Source organism: Anomaloglossus baeobatrachus, chromosome 5 (assembly GCF_048569485.1).
Source record: "Anomaloglossus baeobatrachus isolate aAnoBae1 chromosome 5, aAnoBae1.hap1, whole genome shotgun sequence".
Taxonomy (NCBI): domain Eukaryota; kingdom Metazoa; phylum Chordata; class Amphibia; order Anura; family Aromobatidae; genus Anomaloglossus; species Anomaloglossus baeobatrachus.
This window is the reverse complement of record NC_134357.1, coordinates 91,253,598-91,270,865: the sequence shown is the minus strand read 5'-3', so window position 1 is coordinate 91,270,865 and position 17,268 is coordinate 91,253,598. Positions and strand designations below refer to the sequence as shown.

At 44.0% G+C, this 17,268-nt stretch overlaps 1 protein-coding gene across 1 annotated transcript in view; it reads left to right on the top strand.

Annotated features, from left to right (window-relative positions):
• Window positions 1-17,268, top strand: part of PHYHIPL (phytanoyl-CoA 2-hydroxylase interacting protein like) — a 204,119-nt gene that overhangs the window by 38,340 nt on the left and 148,511 nt on the right. The window lies entirely within an intron of this gene.

The following is a 17,268-nucleotide window of genomic DNA, read 5'->3' as shown; positions in this document are numbered from 1 at the left end:
GCTCTTGGGTTTAGCCATTTTTACTATGAAACTGATATTCTTCTTGTACCTACAGTACAGACCAAAAGTTTGGACACACCTTCTCATTCAAAGAGTTTTCTTTATTTTCATGACTCTAAAAATTGTAGATTCACATTGAAGACATCAAAACTATGAATGAAAACATGTGGAATGAAATACTTAAAAAAGTGTGAAACAACTGTAAATATGTCTTATATTCTAGGTTCTTCAAAGTAGCCACCTTTTGCTTTCATTACTGCTTTGCACACTCTTGGCATTCTCTTGATGAGCTTCAAGAGGTAGTCACCGGAAATGGTTTTCCAGCAGTCTTGAAGGAGTTCCCAGAATTGCTTAGCACTTGTTGTCCCTTTTGCCTTCACTCTGCGGTCCAGCTCACCCCAAACCATCTCGATTGGGTTCAGGTCTGGTGACTGTGGAGGCCAGGTCATCTGGCATAGCACCCCATCACTCTCCTTCTTAGTCAAATAGACCTTACACAGCCTGGAGGTGTGTTTGGGGTCATTGTCCTGTTTAAAAATAAATGATGGTCCAACTAAACGCAAACCGGATGGAATAGCATGCCGCTGCAAGATGCTGTGGTAGCCATGCTGGTTCAGTATGCCTTCAATTTTGAATAAATCCCCAACAGTGTCACCAGCAAAGCACCCCCACACCATCACACCTCCTCCTCCATGCTTCACGGTGGGAACCAGGCATGTAGAGTCCATCCGTTCACCTTTTCTACAAAGACACGGTGGTTGGATCCAAAGATCTCAAATTTGGACTCATCAGACCAAAAAGCACAGATTTCCACTAGTCTAATGTCCATTCCTTGTGTTATTTAGCCCAAACAAGTCTCTTCTGCTTGTTGCCTGTCCTTAGCAGTGGTTTCCTAGCAGCTATTTTACCATGAAGGCCTTCTTTACAAAGTCTCCTCTTAATAGTTGTTCTAGAGATGAGAAGGTGTGTCAAAATTTTTGGTCTGTACTGTATATAATGTCTTTCATTCATCCTCCAGAAGAGAACTTACATAGTTACATAGTTACTAAGGTTGAAAAAAGACCTAGGTCCATCTAGTTCAACCTTCCTCCACCAGTTCCACATTTGGTCACTAAGTCATTTATAACCAACAATGTTGTGTATACTGAGGAAATCATCCAGCCCTTTTTTGAAAGCTGTTATAGTATCTGCCATTACTACCTCTTGTGGTAGGGCATTCCACAGTCTGACTGCTCTAACTGTAAAGAACCCTTTCCTATTTAGCTGTCGGAATCGCTTTTCTTCCACTCGCAGTGAGTGCCCCCTGGTCCTTAGTATTGTCTTCGGAAGAAATAAGTCATGTGCCAGTCCTTTATATTGACCACACATATATTTATACATATAAATGAGATCTCCTCTGAGACGTCTTTTTTCTAAGCTAAACATATCTAACTTTTTCAACCTGTCATCATATGGGAGGCCTCTTCCATTCCTTGTAATAGTCTAGTTGCCTGCCTTTGAACTGACTCTAACTTCTGAATGTCCTTTTTAAAATGTGGAGTCCAAAACTGGATCCCATATTCCAGATGTGGCCTTACAAGTGATTTATAGAGGGGTAATAATACGTTGGGATCGCGGGATCTAATCTCTCTTTTTATACACCCTAGAATCTTGTTTGCTTTTGCAGCTGCTGCCTGACATTGAGTGCTGCTGCTCAGCTTATTTGTAATGAGAATACCCAAGTCCTTCTCCTGTTCTGTAGTCCCGAGTTTACTTCCATTTAATGTATACGCAGTTATAGGATTACTCCATCCTAGGTGCATTACTTTACATTTATCAACATTAAATCTCATTTGCCAAGTATCTGCCCATTCTGACATCTTATCCAGATCTTTTTGTAATATTATACTATCAAGGTCAGTTTTTAATATCCTACATAGTTTGGTGTCATAAGCAAAGACTGACACTTTACTATCAATCCCATCCACAAGGTCATTAATAAAGAGATTAAAAAGAATTGGTCCTAGCACAGATCCCTGCGGCACCCCACTGCTGACTATGGCCCATTTAGAGAATGTTCCATTTATGACTACTCTTTGTTTCCTATCTTTTAGCCAATTCCTTACCCAGTTGCATATAGTTTCCCCCAGTCCTTGCTTCTGGAGCTTTAGTATAAGCCTATTATGTGGTACAGTATCAAATGCCTTTGCAAAGTCCAAATAAATCACAGCAGCTGCATTACCAATATCCAGGTTTGCACTTACCCCCTCACAGAACCCCAACAGGTTGGTTAGACACGACTTATCTTTCATGAATCCATGCTGTCTGTCAGTTATTATATTATTTTCTGCAACATATTTTTGCATGTCATCCCTTAAAATTCCCTCAAAAACTTTGCATACTACTGATGTCAGGCTTACTGGACGGTAGTTGCCTGGATCTACCCTCTTACCTTTCTTAAATATCGGTACCACATCAGCAATCCTCCAATCCTGAGGCACCAACCCTGTTACAAGCGAGTCTAAAAAGATGAGATACAGCGGTCTGTCGATTACGGAGCTCAATTCCCTCAATATTCGTGGATGAATGCCATGTGGCCCTGTGGATTTGTCAATGTTTAATTTACTCAGACGTACGCGTACTTCTTCTTGTGTTAAATTAATTATATCGGGTGGTGAACTTTGATTTTTCACTTGTTGAATGATGCCTGGTACAGTCAGTTCCTTGGTGAACACAGATGAGAAATGCCTATTTAATATCTCAGTCTTTTGTTTGTCCTCTATAACTAACTTGTTATTATATTTTAAGGGGCCAATACTATCCTTTGTTTTCCTTTTTGGCATTAATGTATTTATAAAAGATTTTGGGATTTATTTTAATGTCATTGGCAATTTTTGTTTCAGTAGCTAGTTTTGCTTGTTTGATTTCTTTTTTGCATTGCCTATTGATATCTTTATACTCCTGCAATGCTATTTCTGTATTCTCAGCCTTCAAGATTTCAAACGCCCTTTGTTTTTGTTTTATTATACTTTGTACAGTCTTATTTATCCATAGTGGTTTCAGCAGCAGCGCGCTTGCGCAGAAAGAAGCAGGCTGAGTGGGAAAGCGCGGTCCCGCGATTATGGGCGGTTGCTTGTTAATAAACATCACAGCACCGCCCATAATCTAAACCTTGCGTGCACGTCACCAGCGGTGACACTGGGCACAGTGCTCATCCACGAGAGATGAGCACTGGGCATGCGCGGGGATGGCTGGAGCAGTGGGCGGCGTCCAGAAGTATGGAAATCAGCGATGGGGGCGGCATACAGGACCAGGGGGCAGAATAACGGCCATCAGGCAGCCGCCCCCGTGTCCCATTTAGAGAATCCGAAGCCAAAAAGGTACCTCTATATAAACTCTTTTTTTTGGTCAGAAAGGGGGCACAATACTAACAGGGACCTTTCTAGAATGCAGCCCAGGAGCTGCAGAGGGGGAATCTGTTAGGTTTTAGCCGAAATTTCTGCTGACAGGTTCCCTTTAATAGCAGCCTCTTAAAGGGAACCTGTCACCAGATTTGGCGACTATAAGTTGCGGCTACCACACGCTGAGTCCTTATATGTAGCAATCCAGAATACTGTATATAAGGGCCCAAGCCTCTCTGTATAACGTAAAAAACACTTCTATAATACTCACCTGGGGGGGGCAGTTTCGATGGGTGTTGATGATATTTGGTCTGGTGCCTCCTCTCTCCGGTCCGGCACCTGCTCTCTGCTGTGATTGCTGTCCTCCTTCTTCCCAGCCCAATGTGGATGACGCATCTATATCATCCACACAAGCCGACTTTGCGGTCCTGCGCAGGTGCACTTTGATCTGCCCTGCTGAGGGTAGATCAAAGTACTGTAATGGCCAGGTGAGAGGAAAGGTTAAAGGCCACCCGCGCATGTGAACTATAATACTTTGATCTGCCCTGAGCAGGGCAGATCAAACTGTGCCTGTGCAGGACCTTAATGCCGGCTAGTGTACATGTCTTAGGAAGCGTCATGCACACGGACCTCAGAAGAAAGAGGATGGCGATTACCATAGAGAGGAGGTGCCGGACCGGAGAGCAGCAACACCCATTGGACGAGACCGTCCCTTGGGTGAGTATTATAAAAGTATTTTTTAAGTTCTATACAGTAGCCTGTGCTCTTATATACAGTATTCTGGAATGCTGTATATAAAAGCTCACTGGTAGTGGGCGCAGCTTATAGTCACTAAATCTAGTGACAGGTTCCCTTTAAGACACCTAATATGTTGCATAGCTCTTTATAATATCACGTAGGGCTCCTTAATCCTGAGATATTAAGATCAAGGTCTCTTTATAATATGGATGGTCAGACTTCACCTGATTGTGTGTACCATTAGTCTGGGAATAGCTAATTATCGTATTTGCTATGAATAATTAGTAACTCCAAATTCAGGCTCCGGTTTTATAACATTTCTATGAATGTATTTTACTTCTTGCATTAAACCTCTACAATAGATTTCTGAGTTCTCGCCTTCTCTCGGGATATTGACTTTTTAATTACTTTTCTAACATGTGAATTTATCGACTGTTGTCGATTTTGACTTTGCCTCCTGAATATATGTATATTTATGTACTACTTGTGTGCTGCTGATTGCGTAGCATATTGGAATGATGTAAGTTGTAGCCTCCAGGGCAGGAAGAAGATCCTGGGAGATCTACAGTAATACTGGGCTTGTTCAAGGTTATTCTCATTCAGGCCACAGTTAAGAGCTTTCCCTCCACTATGAAATCAATATGAAAATCGAAAATGTCAGCTCCTAGTATTTTAGTATCCCAATTACTTGGGCAGGCCAACTCTTTATTCTGTTGTGTTAATTTAATGGAATAGTAAGCTGTCACTACATGTACAAAAAAATCTGCACATAAAGTGGGTGCAGGAGAGGGTTTATGCTGCTACAGTGAAATTCCATTAAAGGGGTAGTCCCGTCTCCAAATTTCTATCCCAATATATAATAGGCATAATAATAATATTAGCAAATAGCTTCAATTAGAAATGCAGTATAGTTCTCCTGAGTAGACATGTCTCTTACCTCATGTGCAGGGCATTGCAGCTTAGAAGCTTAGAAATCCATGGTTACCATGAGTAAGTAACTAAGGGGCACTTTGCACACTATGATATCGCAGGTGCGATGTCGGAGGGGTCATGTCGAAAGTAACGCACTTCCGGCATCGCACTCGACATCGTAGTTTGTAAATCCTAGATGATACGATTAACGAGCGCAAAATCGTCGTAATCATATCATCGGGGTAGTGTCTGGGAATTCCATAATTACGCGACTGCGACAGGTACGATGTTGTTCCTCGTTCCTGCGGCAGCATACATCGCTGTATGTGAAGCCGCAGGAGCGAGGAACATCTCCTACCTGCGTCCTGCAGCTCACGCCGGCTATGCGGAAGGACGGAGGTGGTCGGGATATTTACATCCCGCTCATCTCCGCCCCTCCGCTTCTATTGGCCGCTTGCCGTTTGACATCGCTATGACGCCGCACGACCCGCCCCCTTAATAAGGAGGCGGGTCGCCGGCCAGATCGACGTCGCAAGGCAGGTGAGTCCATGTGAAGCTGCCGTAGTGATAATGTTCGCTACGGCTGCTATCACAAGATATCACTGCTGCGACGGGGGCGGGGACTATCGTGCTCGGTATTGCAAGCATCGGCTAGCGATGTCGTTGTGTGCAAAGTGCCCCTAACTGTCACTATATGAGTGGATGTAACCATGGATGCCTAAGTTGCAATGCCCTGCACATGAGGTAAGACACATGGTTAATCAGGAGAACTATACTACATTTTTAATTGGAGGTATTAGATAATATTATTATTACTACACCTACTACATATTGGAAATACCCCTTTTATCTCGTAAACAGTAATCCTGAAAATCCAAGTATCATAACAAAGCAAATGATGTTTGCAGTGAAACTAAATCCCACTTTACACGCTACAACATATCTAACGATGTGTCGGCGGTGTCACGACGTAAGTGACGCACATCCGACATCGTTAGTGGTGTTGTAGTGTGTGACAGCTACGTGCGACTGCGATTGAACGTAAAACCGTTCATTGCATACACGTCGTTCATTTCCTAAAAATTGCACGTCGGGTTGTTCAATGTTCCCGAGGCAGCACACATCGCAGTGTGTGACACCCCGGGAACGATGAACTCAGCTTACCTGCGTCCCGCCTGCAATGCGGAAGGAAGTAGGTGGGCGGGATGTTTACGTCCCGCTCAGCTCCGCCCCTCCGCTTCTATTGGCCGCCTGCGTCGATGTGACGCCAAACGTCTCTCTCACTCCAGGAAGTGGATGTTCGCCACCCACAGCGAGGTCGTATGGAAGGGTAAGTACGTGTGACAGCTTTTAAGCGATTGTGCGACACGGTCAACAAATTGAACATGCCGCACAGACGGTGGGGGGTGTGTCACATTGCATACGATATCGTATGCTTAATTGAAAGGTGTAAAGCAGGCTTTACAAGATGTTTCATATTGTTGAAATATGTCTGTATGTTTGTTTTGGAAATGATAGTTATGGCAGTGACAGGGTTCACAGGTAAAATTAAGTTGGATCTGTAAAAAATAACTACTTGATGCTCATCTACCTGCACCCACCTGTAAAAAGTGCAGACCACTCCATACTTTGTGCTGACACACGACGAGGAGATGTTACTGTTCCACCAGCAGTAAAATCGCTGCAGCATGTGATTGACTGCAGTGGTCAAATGATTTAAGTCTTCTTAATTAGTACTACAGCATTTGCCCACAGCTAATGGGATTTCCATTTGTCTACAATATATAGCAGGTGAAATAAGTAATGAATATGTCACCAATTTTCTAATTAAATATATTTCTAAAGATGCACTTGACATAAATTTCTCACCAGATGTCCGTAGCAATCCATCCAATCCTCACAGGTAAAGAAATCAAGCTAAAGATGCCCATAATTTAGTGATGTGTAATAATGAGAAATGACACAGGGAAAAAGTATTGAACATGCCTGCTGAAATTTATTTAACACTTCGTACAAAATCCTTTGTTGGTGATGACAGCTTCAAGACGCCTCCTGTATTGAGAAACTGGTCGCATGCATTGCTCAGGTGTGATTTTGGGCCATTCTTCCACACAAACATTCTTCAAATCCTGAAGCTTCTATGAACTCTGAGCTTTACTTCCTTCCATAAATTTTCTATTGGATTCAGGTAAAGTGATTGGCTCGGCCATTCTAGCAGCTTTATTTTCTTTCTCTGAAACCAACTGAGAGTTTCTTTGGTTGTGTGTTTGGGATCATTGTCTTGCTCAAATGTCCTTCCTCGTTTTATCTTCATGATCCTGGTAGATGGCAGAAGATTTTTATCAAAAATGTTTCAGTACATTTCTCCATTCATCCTTCCTTCAATCATATGAAGTTTGTCAGTGCCGCATGCTGAAAAACAGCCCCACACCATGAAGTTCCCACCTCCAAACTTCACTGTTGGTATTGTGTTTTTGGGGTGATATACAGTGTCTTTTGGCCTCCAAACATAATGTATATTGTGGCATCCAAAAAGTTCAATTTTGGTTCCAACTGACCAGACTATATTCTCTCAGTATTTCATAGGCTTGTCTAAATTTTGTTGAGCAAACTTCAAACACGCTTCAAAATGTGTATTGTTCAGCAATGGTGCTAAATGCACTTACAGGCGGAGGTTGAGAGCATTACTTATTGCTTTCCTTGAAATAATTTTACCTGCTGATTCCAGGTCTTTCTGTAGCGCTCCATGGGTGGTCCTTGGTTCTTAAACAATTGTTTTGTTAATTCTTTTTCATGCCTCTGACTGAAATCTTGCTGAAAGCACTTGATCATGGCCAGTTTATGGTGAAATTATGTTTTTTCCACTTCTAGATTATAGTTGCAACAGTGCTCACTGGAACATTCAGTGGTTTAGAAATTCTCCTTTAACCAATGCCATCTTTATGTTTTGCAACATTAAGGTTGTGAAGGCCTTGAGACAGCTCACCGGTTTTACCCATCGTGACATGTTTCTTTTGTGGCACCTTGGTAATGAGACACCTTTTTATTGCCCATCAGTTGAACCAGATGATATTATTTTTGGACTTGGAAAGTTGGTATCATTTTTTTCTCTGAAAGCTTTGTATCCACTGTACAACTATATATATATATATATATATATATATATATATATATATATATATATACTATCTATCTATCTATCTATATATATATATATATATATATATATATATATATATATATTTATATATATATATATATATATATATATACATACTGTGTGTGTGTGTGTGTATATATATATATATATACACTGCATGCAAAATTATTAGGCAAGTTGTATTTTATAGGATTTTTTTTATAATTGATCAACAACTATGTTCTCAATCAACCCAAACGACTCATAAATATCAAAGCTTAATATTTTTGGAAGTTGGAGTGCGTTTTTTTTAGATTTGGCTATCTTAGAGGATATCTGTTTTGGCAAGTAACTATTACTGTGCAAAATTATTAGGCAACTTAATAAAAAAATCAAATATATTTCCATCTCACTTGTTTATTTTCACCAGATAAACCAATATAACTGCACAAAATTTAGAAATAAACATTTCTGACATGCAAAAACGAAACCCCAAAAAATTAGTGACCAATATAGCCACCTTTATTTATGATGACACTCAACAGCCTACCATCCATAGATTCTGTCAGTTGCTTGATCTCTTTACCATCAACATTGCATGCAGCAGCCACCACAGCCTCCCAGACACTGTTCCGAGAGGTGTACTGTTTTACCTCCCTGTAGATCTTACGTTTTATGAAGGACCACAGGTTTTCTATGGGGTTCAGATCAGGTGAACAAGGCGGCCATGTCATTATTTTTTCATCTTTTAGACCTTTACTGGCCAGCCTCGCTGTGGAGTAGTAGGATGCATGTGATGGAGCATTGTCCTGCATGAAAATCATGTTTTTCTTGAACGATACCAGCTTCTTCCTGTACCACTGCTTGAAGACGTTGTCTTCCAGAAACTGGCAGTAGGTCTGGGAGTTGAGCTTCACTCTATCCTCAACCTGAAAAGGTCCCACAAGTTCATCCTTGATGATACCAGCCCATACCAGTACCCCACCTCCGTCTTGCTGGCGTCTAAGTCAGAGTGGAGCTCTCTGCCCTTTACTGATACAGCCTCTGGCCCATCCATCTGGCCCATCAAGAGTTACTCTCATTTCATCAGTCCATAAAACCTTTGAAAAATCAGTCTTAAGATATATCTTGGTCCAGTCTTGACGTTTTATTTTATGTTTCTTGTTCAGAGGTGGTGGTTTTTCAGCCTTCCTTACCTTGGCCATGTCCCTGAGTATGGCACACCTTGTGCTTTTTGATACTCCAGTAACGTTGCAGCTCTGAAATATGGCCAAACTGGTGGCAAATGGCATCTTGGCAGCTTCACGCTTGATTATCCTCAATTCATGGGCAGTTATTTTGCGCCTTTTTTGCCCAACACACTTCTTGCGACCCTGTTGGCTATTTGTCATGAAATACTTGATTGTTCGGTGATCACGCTTCAACAGTTTGGCAATTTCTGCTGCATCCCTCTGCAAGACATCTCTTTTTTGGACTTTTCAGAGCCCGTCAAATCTCTCTTCTGACCCATTTTGCCAAAGGAAAGGAAGTTGCTTAATAATTAAGCACACCAGGGCCGGCACCAGCACCCGGCAAACCCGGTCAAATGCCGGGGCCCTGAGCTGCCGGGGGGGGCCCACTCGCGGTGGCAGGAGTGGCGCACCGCTACTCAGGGGGGCCCGGTGGCCGCGCTGTCACCGCCCCCCGCCGAGTATCGAGCTTTCAATTGCATCGGCATCGCAGGTGCCGATACAATTGAGAGCAATGATGAGAGAGTGAGCGGCGCGCTCTCTCTCTTATCATTCTCCCCGCTGTGACTGTCGGCGTTCTGACAGCTCTGCAGAGGAACGCGGTGACGTCATCACTGTGCGCCTGCTGAGAGGTCAGAGCGAGCGACAGCAATGGACGACGCGCCGAGGAGACCGTATCAGCGGGGGAACGAGGAGAAGTGAGCCGCCCCTCTACTGACACTGGGCTCCCCTGACTCACAGGCCGGCCACTACACAGCGGCACTAGTACACATAGGGGCCCGTCAGCCGCTCTGCGTCTATGTGTAGTGCTGCTGTGTAGTGGCCGACCTGTGAGTCAGGGGAGCCCAGTGTCAGTAGAGGGGCCCCTGACCTGGAGAGGCCACCAGCCATGTCTGAGCTGCAGGAGTGCTAGTCCTGACCTGCACAGCAGACGGAATCTCCATCCTGCAGGACCTGCGATGATGTCACGCCCATGTGACTGTGTGGGAGGAGACACAGGAGGCCGGGCAGAAAGCAAGATACTGAATCCTGAAGGAGATTTGGACACATGATGACTGGTAATAAGAAAAGAGGGGACATGAGGGTGAGGGGGGCTGCAGGGTGAGGGGCATATGAGGGCTGCAGACTGTGACAGAAGCATGTGAAGGGGTGCAGAGTGTTTGAGAGGGGTAAGTTGGGGTACAGGCAGGGTGAGATATGTGAGCAGGGTGTGTGAGATATGGGGGTGTATTGTGTGTGATATGGGGGGTGCAGGCTGTATGGGAAGCAGGGTATGTGACATATGGGGGTGTAGTGTGTGGGATATGGGGGGTGCAGGCCGTATGGGGAGCAGTGTGTGTGTGTGTGTGATATGGGGGGTGCAGGCTGTATGGGAAGCAGGATGTGAGAGATATGGGGGTGTAGGCTGTATGGGAAGCAGGGTGTGTGAGATATGGGGGTGTAGTGTGTGTGATATGGGGTTGCAGGCTGTATGGGGAGCAGGGTATGCGACATATGGGGGTGTAGTGTGTGGGATATGGGGGGTGCAGGCTGTATGGGGAGCAGTGTGTGTGTGTGATATGGGGGGTGCAGGCTGTATGGGAAGCAGGGTATGTGACATATGGGGGTGTAGTGTGTGAGATCTGGGGGGTGCAGGCTGTATGGGAAGCAGTGTGTGTGTGTGTGTGGGATATGGGGGGTGCAGGCCGTATGGGGAGCAGTGTGTGTGTGTGTGATATGGGGGGTGCAGTCTGTATGGGAAGCAGGGTGTGAGAGATATGGGGGTGTAGGCTGTATGGGAAGCAGGGTGTGTGAGATATGGGGGTGTAGTGTGTGTGATATGGGGGTGCAGGCTGTATGGGGAGCAGGGTATGCGACATATGGGGGTGTAGTGTGTGGGATATGGGGGGTGCAGGCTGTATGGGGAGCAGTGTGTGTGTGTGGGATATGGGGGGTGCAGGCTGTATGGGGAGCAGGGTATGTGACATATGGGGGTGTAGTGTGTGAGATCTGGGGGGTGCAGGCTGTATGGGAAGCAGTGTGTGTGTGTGTGTGGGATATGGGGGGTGCAGGCTGTATGGGGAGCAGGGTGTGAGAGATATGGGGGTGTAGTGTGTGTGATATGGGGGTGCAGGCTGTATGGGAAGCAGGGTGTGTGAGATATGGGGGTGTAGTGTGTGTGATATGGGGGTGCAGGGTGTGTGACATATGGGGGCAGGGGCGTAACTACCGCGGTTGCAGGGGTCGGAAGGAGAAGAGAGGTACTTGTTTTTTATTTTGCTGGCTGCATGACACAGGGAGGCCTGGAGGGGCCTGGCTCCATGATACATGGAGGTCTATGGGACTGCATAATAAACATGAAGGACACCTTATACATGGACTAGGGGTGCATTATACATGGAGGAGTATGGGGCTGCATAATACAATATGATGATTTATGGTGCTACATTATAATACATATAGCACTATGGGGGCTACATTATAATAAATGGAGAAATATGGAGGCTACCTTGCACATGGACACACATGGGTGTGCGTTATAAAGCATGGAGGACTGTGGTGCAGTATAATATATGGAGTACTATGGAGTGAATTATAATACATGGAGAACTATGGGGGTGCATTATAATATATGACGGGTTATGTGGGACCCTTTATATTATACGGAAGGCTATGTGGGGGCCATTATAGTATTTGGAGATCTATATATAAGGAGGACAAAGATACAAGTATGGGATGGGAATGTTTTGTGCTGAGGGAAAAAGGCTCTTTCCCTCAGCACCCAGCTTTCCCATGCTCTGCTATACATCTCTCAGCACCCAGCTTTCCCATGCTCTGCTATACATCTCTCAGCACCCAGCTTTCCCATGCTCTGCTATACATATCTCAGCACCCAGCTTTACTCTGTTATGGGAAAGCTGGGTGCTGAGGGAAAGATGGATATCAGAACATGAGAAAGCTGGGTACTGATAGAGGGATTTCAGATCATGGGAAACCTGGGTGCTGAGGGTAAGAGCCAAGTGTCAGCATCATTATCCTGTACCCCGAGTGTCAGTGTCATTATCCCGCACCCTAAGTGTCGGTGTACGTGGAGGGGGGCCCCGGTCCAAATTTTGCACCAGGGCCCATCAAACTCTAGTTACGCCACTGAGTATTAATCACTGTATTCTACTTGAGGGTGCCTACTGCTATCTGGCTCTGCACTGTGCTTTATGCAGGCTATGCTATATACAAGCTGTATGCTACATGAGGGTGCCTACTGCTATCTGGCTCTGCACTGTGCTATATACAGGCTATGCTATATACAAGCTGTATGCTACATGAGGGTGCCTAATGCTATCTGGCTCTGCACTGTGCTGTCTGGGTCTGCACTGTACTATATAGGTCTGTGTACTACAAGAGGATACCTAATGCTATCTGGCTCTGCACTGTGTTATATAGGTGCTGTGTACTACATGAGGGTGCCTAATGCTATCTGGCTCTGCACTGTGGTATTTAGGGGCTGTGTACTACATGAGGGTGCTAATTGCTATCTGGGTCTGCATTGTGCTATATGTGTGCTGTATACTACATGAAGGTGCCTAATGCTATCTGGGTCTGCATTGTGCTATATGGGGGCTGCATAGTGCATACGGGGGCTACATAATACTATATGGAGGACAATGGGGGCTTCATAACACAATATGGGGGCTGCATACTACTATACCCCCAGAGTTGTATGTCCCCTCCACCCAGGTGCTGTATGTCCCCCCCCCCCACCCCAGAGCTGCATGTCACCCCCCACCTCACAGCTGTCCCCCCCCCCCACCTCAGTCACTGCCCTCCTCTAGAGCTGTATACCCCTTTCCTCAGTAATATGTATTCCCCCCAGTATTGTGTTTGTCCCCAGCCTCTCTTGTGATGTATATACTGCAGTGTTAGTGTGCCCTATGTGCGGCCATGTCTGTTAGACAAGCCGGGAGGTGAATGAGGCTGTTGCCGGCTTCCCAATATTAGAAATATATATACAGGATAAATATATAAAAATAATGTGTGTGTGTGTGTGTGTGTGTGTGTGTGTGCGTGTGTGCGTGTGTGCGTATGATGTGTATCTATCTGGCAGTGTATATGACTGTGTCTAGATTTATGTCTATTTATGTGTTTTTGTGAATTTCTCTTTAAATAAGTATGTGTACGTATGCCTGTATGTGTATGTATCTGTGCATGTCTATGTGTGGATGGGGCCCACTGAGACTCTTTCGCCCAGGGCCCACAAAAACCTGGAGCCGGCCCTGAAGCACACCTTATATAGGGTGTTGATGTCATTACACCGCACCCCTCCTCATTACAGAGATGCACATCACCTGATTTACTTAATTGGTAGTTGGCTCTCAAGCCTATACAGCTTGGAGTAGGACAAGATGTATAAAAAGTATCATGTGATCAAAATACTCATTTGTCTAATAATTCTGCACACAGTGTATATATGAAAGCAGATATACACCAGCCTTATAAGATCTGGACCTAAACCATGCTTGAGAAAAAATTATACAGCCATTCTGATATGGATTTTCATAGTAAGTAGAACAGTCTCATCAGGTATGAAATTTTGATAGTAAGTACAACAGTCTCATCAGGTCTTATATATATATATATATATATATATATATATATATATATATATATATTTATATATATTTATTTTTTTTTTATTTTTTTTTATAGAATAATGTATAAACCAGTTACTAGTGTTACGTATTATATTTGGCTCGCTGTTTTCAACTTACAGTTGTCAACTAAAAATATGAATTTAATAATTTTTATTGTAACCTGAGTGGCCGCTGTATAGATTTATAAGTCACTTTATTTATTCATACTTTCTGATACACATTAGAGGTTTTTGTTTGTGGCCACTGCGAGATATTGAAGGAAATAGTGTCTCATTATGCCTATGTGATACTACAGTGTGTACTTCTGCACCCCCTGCCTTGCCAGCCAAGTTGCTTTCTGTCTGCTATTCGGCAGACACATTAGGAGTGTGAAGCTCCTGTTGTGATGTGTGGGCGTTTTCAGCTGTTACGAAGCTTGAAGTGCTACTGCGTGCTGCACTGTAATTATATTGATTGTAGTCAATGGTAATATCTCATGCATTATGTTCGCTACTGGATTCTGCTATTAGGGTTTTCTAAAAATATATAAAATTGTTTTTATCTTATTTTTGCCCTTTTGAAATGTTCTCGGTTTTTCAAGTTATGTTGTTAAAATATACATTTGTTTGAATAAGTAGTAGATACATTTGAGATGAATTACGTCTTATATACAAGGGAGATATAGACTAGATTTAAAGGGAACCTGTCACCAGATTTGGCGACTATAAGTTGCAGCCACCACTGTGAGGGTGGACACTACCGTTGTCCCCACGTTGCCTGTTCCTGACCTAATTGGCATGGATCAAATGCATGCGTGAAAGAATGACATTAGACAGAGTTGGATGTAACCTCTCCTTGATCAGAGAATGGCACGGCTTCAACTGCTTTATTTTAACAGAACCCCTGCTTATATAAACAAGGAATGGGGGCGTGGTTAGCTCTTCAGTGAGCATGCTCAGATGTATCCATTGGTGGTGGGTTGGTCCATGGCTTGGTTAATGGATCGGTCCTTTTCTCCCATCTGGACATTCCTTGCATTCCTTGCATACCAGGGCAGGGTGTGGATAACAGGAAGCGGCAGCCATCTTTGATCTCTGTCATGTGCATATCTCTAAACAGGCTTCTGTAAGGAGAAATAATGTATCTAATCGGTCATTTCCCACAATCCCCTACGTCTCAAGGTTTATTATTTGATCCAATAGCCCTCCTTAACACCACCAGTGAGTCCTTATATACAGCATTCCAGAATACTGTATATAAGAGCCCAGACCACGCTGTATAATGTAAAAAAACATATACTACTCACCTAGAGGGCCGTCCGGTCCGATGGGTGTCGCTGCTTTCCAGTCCGGTGCCTCCTCTCTCCGGTGTGGCACATCCTCTCTGCTGCTATCTCCGTCCTCCTTCTTCCCAGTCCAGCGTGGACGATCAACATAAGCCGACTTTGCGGTCCTGCGCAGGCGCACTTTAATCTGCCGTGCTGAGGGCAGATCAAAGTACTGAAATATGCAGGCGCGAGGAAAGGTTAAAGACCACTTGCTCAAGCGTGCTACAATACTTTGATCTGCCCTGAGCAGAGCAGATCAAAGTGCGCATGTGCAGGACCTCAAAGCCGGCCTCTGTGGATGAAATAGGGCACATCAGGCACACGGTCTTCAGCAGAAGGAGATGGCGATTGCCACAGAGAGGAGGCACCAGACTGGAGAGCAGCAACACTCATCAGACCGGAGCGGACCGTCCCCTATATGAGTATTATAAAAGTGTTTTTTACATTCTACAGGGCAGCCTGGGCTCTTATATGCAGTATTTTAAAACGCTGTATATAAGAGCTCACTGGTGGTGGCCGCAGCTTATAGTCGCCAAATCTGATGACAGGTTCCCTTTAATTCTTTATGTACCAAATAGTTGCTAAGAATTATCTGACTTAAATAGATATTCCCATATTTTAATGTTAGGACATCGCTAGAATATGCCATAACAATATGATTGGTGATATGATGGCTTCAGCCTTAATAATCATGATTCCGAAAATTAAGGCACAGATGTTCCATCAGCAGTTTTCGCCACCGCAGTGTTGCTGGCTACACACTGTTCAGGGAACTAAAACACAGCTCAATTCATTTGGACGGACATGCATCGTATTTCCTATCACAGCAGGAATCCAAGAATGCCAGACTCCCACCTATCAAGAAGGGTTGACATATTCTAGTGATATGCCAATTCTTCTCACTGTGGTAAAGCCCATTCATCTTCTCTGTTCTGATTTAATAGTCTGTTAGCAGAAAAAAACTGTTCAAACCAAGCCCAGCTATTAGGACTGAGCCCTTCCACTCTCCAGGGGATGAACAAACTGGGCGAGATGTTAACCGCAGGTCCCGATACAGTTTAGGAGAACCCTAAACCTGACCCTGTTTTGTCCCTGCCTGATCGCAGAGGTTGGCATCCTAAAGTTACTCAATGGTGCCCTTACTCAAACTCGATTGACGCTAAGTGTCCTTAACTGTGCCCTAAATGATAAACCAAGTGTACCACAAAACACCAATCAACATAAAAGAATTGTACACTTCCAGAGGATGAGACATACGGCAATAGACATGTTCACACAGTTGTACCGGGAAGACGGAGGAAACTGAAAGAAACCAAAAAGAGTTATGGAATAAGTAGGACCCCTTCAAATCCTATATGAAACAGAATAGGAGAAGGCCATAAAGGGAAACAAACAAACAAACAAACCGTAGGGAAAAGCAATTACTCAGCAAGATTATCCTGAACTGAGGAGCTGCGACTCCAAACATCCATAAACCTTTGAATATAGCCAGCACTGAAGGCATGTGCATGGCGAAAATAAATATCCCCACCCAAGATGTGATAGGGCGAACAAAATCAGGAAGTAAACACACCTGAATAGAAATAAAACAGAAAGGCAAGACAAAGGAAAGGAAGACAAAAGAACTAACAGCAGTTAGACAGAGACAAAACAGGCAGTGGTCCAACCTAGAGTGAAATAGACCACATAATTAGAGATCACTGGGTAAGCCTCGAAATTGAGCCATGACAGAACCCACTTTCTACAAGGGGCTACTGCTCGGAAACCCCAATTCTCTGACGACACCGATGATAATCTCTTATCAGGCAATCTGCAGGAAGATCCTCCACATTGACCAAGGAGTTATCTTAAGTACTGTAATGTGTACAAAAAGAAAAATTAAATAACTCAGCACTATCCTTGTAACCAGGTGAACAAACTAGTAACTTTTTTTTTC